The sequence below is a fragment of the Odocoileus virginianus genome, chromosome 3 (genome assembly GCF_023699985.2).
Source record: "Odocoileus virginianus isolate 20LAN1187 ecotype Illinois chromosome 3, Ovbor_1.2, whole genome shotgun sequence".
NCBI lineage: Eukaryota > Metazoa > Chordata > Mammalia > Artiodactyla > Cervidae > Odocoileus > Odocoileus virginianus.
The window spans coordinates 17029867-17047336 of record NC_069676.1 but is presented as its reverse complement, the minus strand read 5'-3'; positions in this window follow the sequence as shown (position 1 = coordinate 17047336).

Sequence of the window (17470 nt, the reverse complement as noted above, 5' to 3'; positions counted from 1 at the left end):
ACCAGCTTTTATATTTGGGGGCGGGCGCCCGGGACTGACGGGTCGAAGGACCAATCTGGTTGGGGGCCGCCTGCCTCCAGGCCACGCCCCTCGCCCGGCTTGGGACTTTGGAGCCACAGCTGAAGTCTAGGAAAGGCTGGACAAGGGCGGCCGTGGGCCCACCCTCCGGACTGTGCATCCAGTTGGCGACACCCGTACGACCCCGGAGCCAGCCCAGGAGAGTCCCCTCCCCGTCTGGGACCCTGGGAACTCGGCGATGGGAGATGATCCTAGGGTCCCCTGTCCTTACCCAATCGAGGCTGTGAGAACTCAGAGATCATTGCGTGAGGCCTCCAGTATGTCAGGCGCCACCACTCCATCCCGACCCCTCCGAACGAGGGTGATGGAGCCGGCCCCATCTAGCATTATGAGCAACTTGCCCTGACCTGTATCGTGCCACTCAATCCTCGCAACACTATGTGTCCCTTTGTCACCTCATTTTACAGCTGAGTAAGCCGAGGCCCAGAGAGCAGGAACCAGGGACAGTGCAGGGGCCAACCCTTGAATCTTTGACTCCTGGATCTACTCCCTCCTGAAGGTGCATCATTTGGATTCCCCCACCCCACCACCAGTCCCCCAATCCTTTATTTCCTTCGTCTATAAACCAAGGTCTCAAACTCAGATGGCCCCAGGGACCAGGCAGAAAGTAAGCATGTCTTTCCTCCAAGGAGCGGAGTTTTAACCCTGAGGGAGACACTCCAAGGTATTCACAGATCCATGGGGATTCTGGATTTAGACAACGTGTCCTTCCTCTTAAAAAATTTGACCAAATGAAAATCAATGGAGCTGTGTGATAGAGTTTTCAGAGATTTTGGGAATGTTCTCGAACTCTGTGCCACCCAGAATAGTGGCCACCGACACCATGTGGCTATTGCACACCAAGAAACTGAACATACATTTAAGTAACTACATGCAACTTGTCAGATTTCTGAGTCTGAATCCCCAGAATAATTAAATCAGGTATACAAAATTATCAAAGAAAAAAATTTCATATTTGTGGCATACTTTCTCCCCCCATCCATTCGTTTTCCTACTCATTCATTCGACAGTTCTTCCTGAGCTGCTGTGCTGGGCGCGGGGAGCCTGGGAGCAAAAGGCAGGTTCCAGCCTTGTGATGCTCACCACGCAGTGGGGAATGGGCCATAAACAAGATAAGTGAGTGGAATGCACAGTGGGTCAGGTGGTGGTAAATGCTACTAAGAAAAGCAAAGGACTGGGATTGAGAATGTGGCAGGCTGCACTTTTTAATAAGGTAGACAGGGGTGGCCTTTTAGACTGCCATTTGAGTATAGAAAGGAGGGAGGAGAGGAGGGAGCCACAGAGAAATCTGGGGAGATCTCTGATGATAGAAACAGCCCATGCAAAGGCCCTGAGGCCGGACCATGCCTGGTGAATTGGTGGTGGTTGTTGATCAGTTGCTCAGTCATGTCCGACTTTTTGCAACCCCATGGACTGCAGCACGCCAGGCTTCCCCATCCTTCACTATCTCCCAGAGTTAGCTCAAACTCGCATCCATTGAGTCAGTGAGGCCATCCAACCATCTCATCCTCTGTGCCCCCCTCCTCCTCTTGCCTTCAGTCTTTCCCAGCGTCAGGGTCTTTTCCAATGAGTCAGCTCTTCGCATCAAGTGGCTGAAGTATTGGAGTTTCAGTTTCAGCATCAGTCCTTCCAATGAGTACTCAGGGTTGATTTCCTTTAGGATGGACTGGTTTGATCTTCTTACTGTCCAAGGGACTCTCAAGAGTCTTCTCCAACACCACAGTTCGAAAACATCAATTCTTCGGCACTCAGCCTTTTTTATGGTCTAACTCTGACATCTGTAGTGAATACTGGAAAAACCATAGCTTTGACTAGACGGATCTTTGAATTGGAGGTGCAGTTAAAACCTGATGGAGGGACTTCCCTGGTGGTCCAGTGGCTAGAACTTTGTGCTCCCAATACAGGGGGCCTGGGTTTAATCCCTGGTCAGGGAACTAGATCCTACATACCACAACTAAGACCCAGCACAGCCAAATAAATTAATTAAATAAATATTTTAAAAAATGATTTGACTGAGGCAGAGTGAGGAGAGGGAGAGAGCTGGAGGAGAATGGGTCTGGGGTGGGCAGAGCTCAGAGACATGAAGTGATTTGTCCAAGGTCACACAGCTGGGAAGTCACCAGGAGATATGTATGACTGGCAGCCTTCAGCTTCTGAGTGGCCTTCAGTGCTGGGATGTGGCCAAAATACCCCTGGTCAAGGGGATGTAACTCAATTCGGACTTGGAAAATAAGGTCTTGGTGATTGTGTCCCACATCTTCAACCCTGGCATGGGGACCGTCTCCACCTCCCGTCTCTTGTGAGCACAGCCAAGAGCACACGCATGGGTGGGGGAGGGGAAGGAAAGGTGGCCACGCCGTGGGCTCTTAGCACCACAGCCTCTTCCTGCCCACCTCCCCAGGCTCGTCCAGGCTAAGGTTGCCACATAAAATACAGAATGATCAATTAAATTTGAATTTCAGGTCAACAAAAAAATACCTTTTGGGGGTTTAAGTATATTCTGTGAAGTCCTGTATCTATTTATACTAAAAAATTATTCAGTGTTGGTCTAAAATTCAAATTGAGTGGGGCATCCTATTTATTTTATTGTTTTGTCTGAACCTGACAACCCTACCCCCAAACACATGTCCATTTCTCTGCTCCAGCCTTGTCCTCCTGAAAACGCTGTCACTTCCCAGCCTTGGGTGGGGGGCTCTTTGAGGATAGCACCTGTTCCCAGGAGCCCTAGGGTGGCAGGTAAGAAATTGCTGCTGTTTTCTGAGCAATTTTGTTACATTATTCAGCGGCCTGATTTTGATTGTCCCCATTTTCTGGTTGAGGAAACTGAAGATTCAAGAGGTGTTGTAATCAGCCCTGGGACACACAGCCAAAAATGGATGCCTGCAGGGTTTGGATCTAAGGTCTTTGTTTCTGAGATCACTGCCTGCTTCCTCCTCTTTCTCTTTCTCCTCCTCCTCTCAATTTCCTTCCAGTGGAAAGGTTCTGAAAACTCCCAGGACTTTTCTACTGAACAGGGAAAGGCAGGCAAGCATCACGCCACAAGGTGGCGCTGCTGCTTCCAGATTGGTACCGCGGTCAGTCTGCCCTCTGACCCTTCCTCCAGCCATCCGTTTATCAAGCATCTCATATGATGCACCAGGCAGGTCAGATATGATTGTGAAGACCCAACGACTCACTGGATAGTCAGTCGGTCAACAAACAATTATTAAGTGCTTGCTGTGTGCCAGCACTGCCAGGCCACCATGGGGACCAAGTCTCAATCTCTGCCTTTATGGCACTCATAGTTGAGTGGAGAGATCCACATGGGGCCAGCAGGGCCCCTATTTAGACCTTACCAGGCCTGAGACCCTTGTTCTGTATCAGATGCCTCCCTTCAGGAAAAATGATCTCTTACAATTGCGTTCTTCTGTGTATTCTTGCCACCTCTTCTTATTATCTTCAGCTTCTGTTAGGTCCACACCATTTCTGTCCTTTATCGAGCCCGTCTTGGCATGAAATGTTCCCTTGGTATCTCTGATTTTCTTGAAGAGATCTCTAGTCTTTCCCATTCTGTCGTTTTCCTCTATTTCTTTGCACTGATCACTGAGGAAGTCTTTCTTATCTCTCCTTGATATTCTTTGGAACTCTGCATTCAGATGGGAATATCTTTCCTTTTCTCCTTTCTTTTCGCTTCTCTTCTTTTCACAGCTATTTGTAAGGCCTCCTCAGACAACCATTTTGCTTGTTTGCATTTCTTTTCCATGGAGATGGTCTTAATCCCTGTCTCCTGTACAATGTCACGAACCTCTGTCCATAGTTCATCAGGCACTCTGTCAGATCTAGTCCCTTAAATCTACTTCTCACTTCCATTGTATAATCATAAGGGATTTGATTTAGGTCATACCTGAATGGTCTAGTGGTTTTCCCTACTTTCTTCAATTTCAGTCTGAATTTGGCAATAAGGAGTTCATGATCTGAGCCACAGGCAGCTCCCAGTCTTGTTTTTGCTGACTGTATAGAGCTTCTCCATATTCGGCTGCAAAGAATATAATCAATCTGATTTCAGTGTTGACCATCTGGTGATGTCCATGTGTAGAGTCTTCTCTTGTGTTGTTGGAAGAGGGTGTTTGCTATTACCAGTGCGTTCTCTTGGCAGAACTCTATTAGCCTTTGCCCTGCTTCATTCTGTACTCCAAGGCCAAATTTGCCTGTTACTCCAGGTATTCCCTGACTACCTGCTTTTGCATTCCAGTCCCCTATAATGAAAAGGACATCTTTTTTGGGTGTTAGTTCTAAAAGGTCTTGTGGTCTTCATAGAACAGTTCAACTTCAGCTTCTTCAGCATTACTGGTTGGGGCATAGACTTGGATTACCGTGATATTGAATGGTTTGCCTTGGAAACGAACAGAGATCATTCTGTCGTTTTTGAGACTGCATCCAAGTACTGCATTTCGGACTCTTTTGTTGACTATGATGGCTATTCCATTTCTTCTAAGGGATTCCTGCCCACTGTAGTAGATATAATGGTCATCTGAGTTAAATTCACCCATTCCAGTCCATCTTAGTTCGCCGATTCCTAGAATGTCAACATTCACTCTTGCCATCTCCTGTTTGACCACTTCCAATTTGCCTTGATTCATGGACCTAACATTCCAGGTTCCTATGCAATATTGCTCTTTACAGCATCGGACCTTGCTTCTATCACAAGTCACATCCACAACTGGGTATTGTTTTTGCTTTGGCTCCATCCCTTCATTCTTTCTTGAGTTATTTCTCCACTGATCTCCAGTAGCATATTGGGCACCTACTGACCTGCGGAGTTCATCTTTCAGTGTCCTATCTTTTTGCCTTTCATACTGTTCATGAGGTTCTCAAGGCAAGAATACTGAAGTGGTTTGCTATTCCCTTCTCCAGTGGACCACATTCTGTCAGAAGAACTGTACAAGACCACATTCTGTCAGAAGAACTGTACAAAAAAGATCTTCACGATCCAGATAATCACGGTGGTGTGATCACTCATCTAGAGCCAGACATCCTGGAATGTGAAGTCAAGTGGGCCTTAGAAAGCATCACTACGAACAAAGCTAGTGAAGGTGATGGAATTCCAGTTGAGCTATTTCAAATCCTGAAAGATGATGCTGTGAAAGTGCTGCACTCAATGTGCCAGCAGGTTTGGAAAACTCAGCAGTGGCCAAAGGACTGGAGAATGTCAGTTTTCATTCCAATCCCAAAGAAAGGCAATGCCAAAGAATGCTCAAACTACCACACAATTGCACTTATCTCACGTGCTAGTAAAGAAATGCTCAAAATTCTCCAAGCCAGGCTTCAACAGTATGTGAACTGTGAACTTCAAGCTGGATTTAGAAAAAGCAGAGGAACCAGAGATCAAATTGCCAACATCTGCTGGATCATCAAAAAAGCAAGAGAGTTCCAGAAAAACATCTACTACTGCTTTATTGACTATGCCAAAGCCTTTGACTGTGTGGATCACAACAAACTGTGGAAAATTCTTCAGGAGATGGGAATACCAGACCACTTTACCTGCCTCCTGAGAAATCTGTATGCAGTTCAAAAAGCACCAGGTAGAACTGGACATGGAACAACAGACTGGTTCCAAATTGGGAAAGGAATACGTTAAGGCTGTATATTGTCACCCTGCTTATTTAACTTATATGCAGAGTACATCATGAGAAACACTGGGCTGGATGAAGCACAAGCTGGAATCAAGATTGCCAGGAGAAATATCAATAACCTCAGATATGCAGACGACACCACCCTTATGGCAGAAAGTGAAGAGGAGCTAAAAAGCCTCTTGATGAAAATGAAAGAGGAGAGGGAAAAAGTTGGCTTAAAGCTCAACATTCAGAAAACTAAGATCAAGGCATCTGGTCCCATCACTTCATGGCAAATAGATGGGGAAACAGTGGAAACAGTGTCAGACTTTATTTTTCTGGGCTCCAAAATCACTGCAGATGGTGATTGCAGCCATGAAATTAAAAGATGCTTACTCCTTTGAAGGAAAGTTATGACCAACTTAGACAGCATATTAAAAAGCAGAGACATTACTTTGCCAATGAAGGTCCGTCTAGTCAAGGCTATGGTTTTTCCAGTAGTCATGTATGGATATGAGAGTTGGACGGTGAAGAAAGCTGAGCACCGTAAAATGGATGCTTTTGAACTGTGGTGTTGGAGAGACTCTTGAGAGTCCCTTGGCCTGCAAGAAGATCCAACCAGTCCATCCTAAAGGAGATCGGTCCTGAATACTCATTGGAAGGACTGATGCTGAAGCTGAAACTCCAATACGTTGGCCACCTCATAAGAAGAGTTGACTCATTGGAAAAGACTCTCATGCTGGGAAGGATTAGGGGCAGGAGGAAAAGGGGACGACAGAGGATGAGATGGCTGGTTGGCATCACCGACTCAATGGACATGGGTTTGGGTGGACTCCAGGAGTTGGTAATGGACAGGGAGGCCTGGCATGTGTGCTGTGATTCATGGGGTCGCAAAGAGTCGGACACAACTGAGCAACTGAAATGAACTGAACTGAACAATTGCATTGGTATTATTTTATTCATTTTTCTTTTGATTTTAAGAGAAATTAAAATAAAACCATTTTGTGGGTCCCTGAAAGTGCTGTGGGCCCTGGGTCTCCTGTGTCTGATAGATGACAAGTTTCCCCTGGTGACCAGGTGGAATGAAATAGAGTTGGTCGGAGCTGTGATGCGGGTGCATGGGGTTGGTGGGGCCCAGAGAAGGCACTGGACTTAGATGTGGGGGGTGGTCCCAGAAGCCTTCTAGGAGGAGGTGATATCTAATCTGAGGCCTGAGAGATGGAATGGGGTCAGGCAGGTGAAGGTACTAGAGAGCTGTTCCAGGCAGATAGAACAGAGAGGGTGAAGGAGAAGAGTGAAGCTAGAGGGCAGACCATGGCCATGGGCTAGGGAGTGTCACAGAGGGGAGACGGATCTAGACAGGTCAGCAACAAGGGCCAGACTGGCAGAATCCTGAGGACACTGGGGAGCCGCAGAAGTTTCTGGAGCAGGGGCAGCAGGGGCATGCTGGAGCATTTGAAAGATTTCTTAGGTCATCCTGTGGATAAAGGAAACCTGGAAGAGGACAATGGGCCCACCTGCTTCAGGTAAGTCTTGAAAGGTGGAAGAGGGGGTAAGGAGGATATTCCAGAGACAGTGATGAGTATTCATTCCAGAAGTGTTTATTAAGAGCCTCTTGTGTACCCTCCTCAGGATACAGCTGTGAGCCAGACAGAACCTCCTTGCCCTCATGGAGCTGACATCCTAAAGGGGTGTCACACAACTCTCAACACAGGGTGTTAGAACATGGTAGAAGGTACAGAGAAAAATACAGCAGAAAAAGGAGATGGGAAGTTGGGGCGGTTTACAATTTTAAATAAGGTAGACCTGGGATGCTTTGCCATGGAGGCGACAGTTAAGCTGAGACCTGGGAGGAGGGAGGCTTTTGGAGGAACTATGTGGTTTTCAGGAGGATGTGTGCTCCAGGTGGTAGTAACAGGTGTGCAAAGGCCCGGCCACACGACTGTGCCTGGTGTGCTGGAGGAACAGCGAGGAAGCCTGCGTGGCTGGAGCGTAGTGAGCAACGGGGAGAGACGGAGGAGGAGAGGGCAGGGAGGGGACGGGCAGGTCGTGCAGGACCTTGTGAGCTGAGGGGAGGGCTTGGGCTTTTGGTCTCAAGAAGGTGGGAGCCATGGAGGGCTGTCGGCAGAGGAGGGATGAGACCTGACTCAGCTTGGGGCGGTGGGCCCTACCCGGGGCCCTGAGAGAACAGGAGGCTTCGGGGAACAGGCTCCTTTGAGGAGGGAGGGACTGGGAGTTGGTAGTAGGGGTTGGTTGGAGCCCTGCTGGGGAAGGGGCTTCCAGTGTGAGGCAGAGGTTGGGAGCCTTAATTGTGGGGACAGTGGGTGCAACTTTGGATTCAGAGCAGAGGAGGGGCCCCGTCCAGATCCCTGGGGACACAAGGGTGGAAGCTTCGAGACTGAGGAAAGGGCAAATAGATATCTGAGGGGCAGGCAGGAACTCATGGCCCTGTCTGTTGGGGGTGGTGGGGAGTTGGGAGAGACACTTCTGGAGGGTGACAGGCTGAGGTTTGGAAAGTGAGGTTGACATGGACGTCTGGCTGGGAATCCAGCGGTGGGGCATACAGGGGGTGACCCTGAGGCTGGGACCAGCAGAGGAGCAGGTCTGGGGGGGACACTGGTAAGCCTCTCCTAGAACTCCGGGCCTAACATTGCAGATTTAGCATATAAAGACCTAGGACCCCTGCTTAAATATGAATTTCAGGTACACAGTTAATATTTCTTTAGTTTAAATATGTCCCAAGGATTGCAAGGGACACACTTACGTTGAGAAATAACTCGTTTACCTGCGGGACCTGTACTTTTTTCTGGTAACCCTACCCCGGCCAGGACAGACCTGCCCACCTTGTCTCCCCCACCCACGGCCAGTGGGTGGACAGCCTGATCGACTGTGGTCTGATGGTCGACTGTGGTCTGATGGCGGAAGGCAAGGTTTTGTCTCCACGGTCTGCTCGCTGCGGGAAGCTGGGGGTCTTTTAACATGCAGGCCCTGGCCTGTCCCCGCCCCCCCGCCCGGGTGGCGCCAGCTGCCCGCTGCCCCCCGCGAGGCTTGGGGGAGGGGAGATGTTTCCTGGGCCAGCCCCTCCCAGGCCAGTGCAGGGTGGGAGGAGGGGGGTCCACACTGGGCACCCCCAGGCCCAGAATGCAGGGCCGGGGTCTGGGCAGCAGAAGGACCTCTACGTGGCCTTTGTCCCCTCCAACCTGATGGCCCATCCAGCTCGGAGCCGGACATCGGAGGCCCCCTGGCCTTTCTGTGAAGTTCTGCAGCTCAGACTTCCTTGTCAGAAAGTACCGGAAGGACAGAGGCCTAGGGGCTGCTAACCAGGAACCAGATCCCTCAGGGCTGCAGCCACCTGCCCCCCACCGCCCCCACACTGAGTGGCCTTGTGTGGGGTGGCCAGGCCTGGAGGCTCTGGCCCGGGCCTGCGAGCGCCAGCTGCCAGGATGTGCCAGTCACGTTGGCGGCGAGGGAACGGGCAGTCCTTGGCTCTCTCGGCTGCCCCTTTGTTCCCCGGTGGAGGTGGGGTGCTGTTGTCCTGACAACCGGCCCCTTCCCCCTCAAATGGTCCCTTGAGGTGGTGACTGGAGGCACCTTGGATCCGGGGGGCTCTGGCCAGAGAGGGTCCCTTGTCACCCAGGGTAGCGGAGACGTCCCCTCCCCCAGCCAGCCCCGCCTGCTCAGAGCTCTGTGTCCGGACCTTGGGGGAGGCCAGAACACCCCCTTGGGATTGGAATGCCGGAGGTGGCAGCAGAAAGGGGGGGTGGGGGGGACATTTCCAGCGAGACAGGCGCTGTGCTGGCAGCTGCTGGCCACCCCCCACCCCTGAGCCGCCTGTCATATGTCCCCTAAGTTGAAGGCTGCAGCTGGTGCGGGTGGCTTCGGTTCCGGGGAGGATGTTATTTTGGGGATGGGGGCAAAGGAGCATGATAGGTGCCCCCACCCGGGGCAGGAAGTGAGGCGGCCCCAGCTGCTTCTCCGGTTGGCACACCTGGCCCAGTAGGCACTGGCGGCCACCGCACAGGAAGTGTTCCCAACGCCCGCCTGTGTGGTCCCCTGAATCTGAGGCCCGGCGGGGAGGCGGCCGGCAGGGAGGGTGCAGCCCACCCCCCACCCCAGGTGTGGGCCACAATCTTCCAGGAGACCCTCAGCTGGGGTCGCAGTGGTGGCGCCACCGCCGGAGTGAGCCCTTACTCAGGTTGATACTGTTTATAGACGTTAATCCCCAGACTTCTGGAGGGAGAGGTGGTGGATGAATCTGAGTTCTATAGATGGCGAAACTGAGGCTCAGAAATGGAAGCAACTCTGGCGAGGTCACACAGCATAGGAACCGCAGAGCTGGGAATCTCAGTAGCTTTTAGGATATTTTTTGCCACATCGCCTGGCTTGTGGGATCTGTTCCCCAACCAGGGACTGAACCCGGGCCATGGCAGTGAAAGTTCAGAATGTTAACCACTAGGCAACCAGGCAACTCCCGAATCTTCATTTTAAAGATGAAACTGAAGCCCAGAGAGCCTGTATTTTGGACTCCTGGGCTCTAGGTACCCATTTCTCTTGGCTGGTTCCTTAGCGTCCTTTCAAGCTTTGCAGGAAGAAAAGCTGAAGTCCAGAGAGGAGATAAAAGTAGAGACTCGAACCCGCAGCCCATTGCAGGCCCCTCTGCTCATTTTCACAAAGAAAGCCTGCAATGGCTGTGTGGACTCAGACCCTCCGGGGTCTCTCTTCCAGTTCAGACCCTCACTGACGCCCAGGGTCCCCGGCTGGGAATGTCAGCTGCCTCAGCTCTGCGCCTCTGTGAACTAAGTCCTTGACTTTCAGCTGGAAGAGTAATAATAACTGCCGAGGGCAGTATGCAGAGGGGTTAGGGCGTCTAATCTTAGCTGTAAGCACTTGGGCAAATCACTGCTCCTCTCTGATCCTCAGTTGTCTCAACTGTAAAATGGGTTGAGGATTGTTATCCCTAACTCACAGATGATGGAGAGGATTAAATGAGGTAACAGAGAACTTAGCAGGGTGTCTGGGACACGGGAAGCACCATAGAAGGGTTGAGTACTTTTTACAGATTTTTAGCTGTGGTAAAATACACACAAAATTCACCATTTAAACCATGTTAAAGTGCACAGCTAAGTGTCATTAAGTACATTTACTCTGTTGTGCAGCCACCCCCACCATCCATCTCCAGAACTTTCTCGCTTTCCCAAACTGAACCTCTGTGCCCATGAAACCCTGACTCCCCATCCCCCAGCCTCTGACCCCCATCATCCTACTTTCTGTCCCATGGCTCTGACTACTCTAGGGACCTCCTATGAGTGGAATCAGACAGTGTTTGTCCATCTGTGTCTGGCTTATTTCACTGAGCATGATATTCTCAAGGATTATCCTTTTTGTAGCAGGTGTCAGAATCTCCTTCCTTTTTAAAACTGAATTATATTCCCATATAGATGGACCACATTTGTGTACTTACTCATCCTTTGATGGACACTTGGGGTGCTGAACCAGGATAGTGATAAGGGAAAGGGTAATTATCTAGAAGGATTTTTGAAAGTGGATTCAACAGAATTTGCCAAGGGATTGGCTGGGAAATGTGATTTTTAAAACTATGTCCACACATTTTGGACATGCTTTAAAAAAGGTGAAACCTGGGACTCCCCTGGTGGTCCAGTGGTTAGGACCCTTTTCCCACTGCAGGGGACATGAGTTTGATCCCTGGTGGGGGGACAAAGATCCTGCATGCTATGTAGAGTGGCCAAAATAAAAAATAGAAAGAATAATAATGCCCATCAATTAAAAAAAAAACTAAAATAAAAGATGGAGCTTAATTCTCTTCCCTATAACTATGGGCTGAATTTAGTGACTTATTTCTGACAAAATATGGCAGAACTGATTGTGTCTGATACCTACGAGGCTTCTGAAACCAGATCATAGAAGGCACCGTAGCCTTCTCCATCCCCACTCTTGTCACTCGCTGCAGGGGAAGCCAGGTGCCATGTTGTGAGGAGGCCCAAGAAGCCCACTTAGCAAGGAACTGATGCCTCCCACCAATAGTCATGTGAGGGAGTTTTCCTGGGAGCAGCTGCCCCAGCCCTAGCTGAGCCAATAATCACAGCTACATTTTGCTTTGTTTGTTTGTTTTGTCCACCTGGCATGTGTGATCTTAATTCCCCCACCACGGATCAAACCTGTGCTCCTTGCCGTGGAAGTGCAATCATAACCACTGGACCACTAGAGAAGTCCACATCTGCATTTTGAAAAGCTGTTTCACTGACTGCCGTGTGGTGAATGGACTGTAGAGGGCAGGAGTGAGAGCAGGGCCCCCTGGGAAGTGGCTTCTGCATCAGTCCAGGCAACCAAGCGTGGATGGAGATGGCAAAAATTAGATGGACGGATTTAATAGTTATTCAAGAAGTGAGACAAACAGGACTTGGAAGAAGAAAATGTCAGTGATGACCCTAAGGTGGGCTTTTCATTGAAATGGAAAGCTGAGGGAGGACTAGGTGGAGGTGGGGATGGGGGAGGATGACATGGTGAGTTTAGTTGTGGCCACATTGAGTCCCTGTTCCCAAAATGTTCAAGGGTCTCCCTAAATGTATCGACTTGTTTAATAAGAATAGACTGTATGGATGTGAGAGTTGGACCATAAAGAAGGCTGAGTGCTGAAGAATTGATGCTTTTGAACTGTGATGTTGGAGAAGACTCTTGAGAGTCTCTTGGACTGCAAGGAGATCAAACTAGTCAATCCTAAAGGAAATCAACCCCGAATATTCACTGGAAGGACTGATGCTGAAGCTCCAGTACTTTGGCCACGTTATGCAAAGAGCTGACTCATTAGAAAAGACCTTGATGTTGGGAAAGATTGAAGGCAGGAGAAGAAAGGGACAACAGAGGATGAGATGGTTGGATGGCATCTCCGACTCAATGGACATCAGTTTGAGCAAGCTCCAGGAGATGGTGAAGGACATGGAAGCCTGGCAGTGCTGCAGTCCTTGGGGTCGCAACGAGTCAGACATGACTGAACCAAAACAAAAAAAAAGAGGTTCTTTACTGGGGGTGATTCAGCCCACCCACGGACATTTGACAATGTTTGGGGAAATTTCTGTTGTCATAACTGTGGTGGGAGGGGTGCGCAGGGGTGGGGGGGGGTACTCCTAGCATCTAGTGGGTAAAAGCTGGAGATGCTGCTTCAGTTCAGTTTAGTTCAGTTCAGTCACTCAGTCATGTCCGACTCTTTGCAACCCCATGAACTGCAGCATGCCAGGCCTCCCTGTCCATCACCAACTCCTGGAGTTTACCCAAACTCATGTCCATTGAGTCGGTGATGCCATCCAACCATCTCATCCTGTCGTCCCCTTCTCCTCCTGCCCTCACTCTTTCCTAGCATCAGGGTCTTTTCCAATGAACCAGCTCTTTGCATTAGGTGGCCAAAGTATTGGAGTTTCAACTTTAACATCAGTCCTTCCAATGAACACCCAGGACTGATCTCCTTTAAAGATTTATCTGACCCCAAATTTCAGTGGTACCAAATTGGAGAAATTCTTGGGTAAGCAAATGGCCAGAATAAGAAAATCCCAACTTCAGCAGAGGTCAGTTATTCAATAAAGTTTTATTTCATTTTTTTAAGTTTTATTTTTTGAATATGCAACAGTCAAGTACAGATCAAGTTTCCTGAGCAGCTGTCCTCTAAATAACTATCCTAAACAGCTAGCAGAAGGTGAAAGCCTGAACAAGCCACAGGTGAGAAGTTTTAAAAGCTCAGGATGAAAGAGAGTTAAGCCACCTTCTCTTATACCCTATTGGCCAGATCAGTCACATGGTCTTGCATAAGTGCAAGGGATGCTGGGAAATGTAGTCCAGCCATGTGCCTAGGTGGAAGAAGGAAACAGTCTGACGGAAAAGGAGCCACTTTGTGCCATAGTATTATTATTGTCCTGTTATTTATAAATAATTATTATTATTTCTGTTATTATTCAGACCTAGCAGCTTCCTGAATGTATTGCTACTCTTGCATTCTTTTTCAACTCTAGTCCATCCACAGGGTCAGTGGAGTGATTTTTCAAATCTCCTCTCTCAAATCCTGGCTCTCTAGCCCCCTCTAAAGAAAAGCACTCCTATCAGTTCTGCCTCAGCCAGAGGATCAAGTCCAATCCCCTTGGCCTAGTGTTCCAAAGTACAAAATGTTGATCAAGCAGTAGGATATGGATGCCTGCAGAAATGAACCCTAAAGGTCATCCATGTTTCAGGACCTGGTAGAGGAGGGTTGAGAGGCACTGGAAGGCTTCCTGGAAGAGGAGAAATGGATTTTATGACTTTGAAGAAAGCAGAAGCCCCAAATCCAAAATCCGAGAAGTTGGAGGAGGATGAGAAGGGTGTGGAATCAGGGAAGTCAAGGGGAGAGGATATATGAGTAAAGAGGAAATGGTCAGCTACAAGAAGTGCTGGCAAGAGATTAGAGAGATATCCGGGGTGAGGGAGTGAAGTAGAGAAAGTCCCTCTTTGCTACAGTTCAAGTAGCAAATACAGGAGTCTTTAAAAATAAATTTTATTTATTTATTTTTGGTTGCATTGGGTCTTCATTGCTGCGCACGGGCTTTCTCTAGTTGGGGCAAGAGAGGGCTACTCTCTAGTTGACATTCACCGACTCCTCATTGCGGCGGCTCCTCCTGTTGCAGAGCACAGGCTCCAGAGCGCAGGCTCAGAAGCTCCAGCTCATGGGCTTGGTTGCCCCAAGACATGTGGAATCCTCCCAGACCAGGGATCGAACCCACGTTCCCTACATTGGCAGCTGGATTCTCAACCACTGGACCACCAGGGAAATCCTATAGGAGTCCTCAGGATTAGAAAAATTACCGTTTTGCAACCACGAGTGTAGTAACTGATTCAAGCTGGAGCATCCCCGGATATAAAAAAAACACTGGGTGAAAACTTATAAGAGGCAAGGTGGTTGCATAATCTAGGATTATCTTCCACAGGAATGCTTGTCAGTTACAAAGGAGAAAAGGCACCTGTCATGAGTATCACCAGAAGGAAGTGATCAAGGTCCACATCATCACCCGTAAGGGGACAGACCAACATTACATGCTGCTCGATACCTTCTCTGCAATCTCACTGCTCAAAATGCACAACCTGAATAGTTCTGTTTTGCTGTTGCTATTGCTCTGGCTGCAATGGGTCTTAGTCGCAGCACACGGGATCTTCATTGCAGAGTACAGGATATTTATCATGGCATGAGGGCTCTTAGTTGTCCCATGTGGGATCTAGTTCCCTGACCAGAGATCAAACCTGAACCGCCTGCGTTGGAAGCACAGAGTCTTAGCCACTAGACCACCAAGGAAATTGCAGCATTTTTCATAGTAGCCCAAAGATGGAAACAAATGCCCACCAATGGATGAATGGAGAAAAAAAGAATGTGAAATACATGGGTGATGGAATATTATTCAGCCTTTTTAAAAAAGCGAGGATGGGGATGAAAGGAATGGGGAATTGATGGTTAATGGGGACAGAGTTTCAGTTTGGGAAGATGGCAAAGCTCTGGATGGTGGGGATGGTTCCGCAATAATGTGAACATGCTTAGTGCCGCTGAAACTGTACATGTGAAAATGATGAGGGGACTTCCCTGGTGGTCCAGCAGCTAAAACTCCATGCTCCCAATTAAGGGGCCCAGGTTCCAAACCTGGCCTGGGAACTAGATCCCACATGCCACAACTAAGAGCTCGCATACTGCAACTGAAGATCCCTCATGCCACAGTGAAGACTCGGTACAACCAAATAAATAAATACATTTTTTTAAAAGTAAAATAAAAATGGTGAAGATTGGTAAAACTACAGGATGAAATGCAAAGTATAGTGACCCAGCACCGTGATGCTACAGTTTACTGCGAAACAATCTGGGAAAGAGGAAAAGAGTAAATATGGCCCAAATCAACACCTAGAGGCTCGAGGTGGGTGATTCTTTGCATCATTCTTTCAAGCCTTTTCCATAGGAATTGGAATTTTTCCAAGTAAAAAGCCTAAGACAGTAAAAGTAGGATCAGGAAGTGAGGTGGCCATTAGTCCAATGACCTGGAGGTCACTGAGACCTGACTGGTGAGCTGTTGGAGTTGGAGAAGCCCATGGAAGGGAAATAAATCCTAAAACTCCTAACTGACATCCAGCCGGCACTTGCTGTGTTCCAGTTCTCCCTACAGGGAGGGGCCCATATCCTGGCCATTTTCATCTTCTCCAAACTCTAGGGGTGAACACTATTGTTCCTCCCATTTTACAGATGGGGAAACTGAGGCCCAGAGAGAAGTCCGTTGTCCCAAATAGAATGAAGTAAGCATAGTGTGGGCTTCCCAGTTGGCACTAGTGGTAAATAACCTGAGTGCCAGTGCAGGAGACATAAGAGATAGGGGTTCGATCCTTGGGTCAGGAAGATCCCCTGGAGCAGGGAATGACAACCGACTCCAGTATTCTTGCCTGCAGAATCCTCATGGACAGCGGAGCCTGGTGGGCTACAGTCCATGGGGTTGCAATACATTGGGCACGACTGAAGTGACTTAGCACACACACATGCAAGGATAATACAGTGAGATGGGAAAGAATCTGAGCCCCTGTCCCCCGATTCACTGGCACCCTCCTCCAGTCTAATGAAACCCCAGCTGTGAAGGGCACTCACCAGCTATCTTATGATCCATCTCTGGCATTCTTAAAATGTTTCGTCCCACTATCCAGGATGAATGGAGTCCCAAAGACTTACTATATATTAACAACCACTTGTTATATATTTAACTACCTTTTGCGGATTGGCACAGTGCAGGGGGCCCTGAGGAGGACTCTGCTGTGGTACCCCCACCTTAATTTCCCCCACACATGGGATGAAGCTCAGCAAAGGCCTTTGCAGTGGTCAGGACCAGATGGAGGAAGAAACTGCAATGGGGGAACCCAGTGGAGGGCAAGAGGCATGACTGGAAGGCTTCCGGGAGGAGGAGGCATTGGCTCTGCAGCTTTGAAGAACTTTGAAGATCCAGTCTTTCTAGATCTAGTTGTGGGGATGTGGGGATGGCCCAGACCTGGCCTTCAGAGCCCAAAGGATGCTCAGGTCAGGGCCAAGGACACGAAAGCAAACAAGATCATCCCACTCATCCCTAAAATAAGCCTTTTTGATTTTGGGGGAAGCTGGAGGATGCCACCCCAGACTTGGATCCCTTTATCCAATGCAAAGTGTAGATCACATACCCAAATCAGCAGGGTAGATCAGTAGATCATATCCCCATCCTGACCCAGCAGTGATCCCCCCTCCAGGGAGCCAGGACCGCTACTCAAGCTCTTTTGGAGACTGCTTATAAAAGTGCCTCAAGGGACTTCCCTGGTAGTCCAGTGGCTAAGACTCCACGTTCCCAATGCAGGGATCCCGGGTTCAATCCCTAGTCGGGGAACTAGATCTCACATGCTGTAACTAAGAGTTCACATGCTGCAACTGGGACCTGGAGCACCCAAATAAGTAAATATTTCTTTTTAAAAAGTGTATGAAAATGAGAGCTCTCTCCCATGAAAAAAAATTGTAAAGACAGAATCAGAAAAGAATGAAATCTGTGCATTCTATCTGCATCGCCGCTCCTCAAAAGAGTTAGATTTAAAAAAAAAAAAAAAAGAGTTAGATCTAAAACAGCATCTCCGAATGAGTTGCCGCAGGCTGGCCATTCAAGTGTCTACTCCTCCTGTCTGCTGACCGAGGGCCTGAGGCAAGGGTGGGGCAGGTGTGGCTATTTCCTAGCCTGTGGGTGCTCCGGGAGAAATATTTCAGAGTCCTTAGCCCAGAAGAAGCAGTC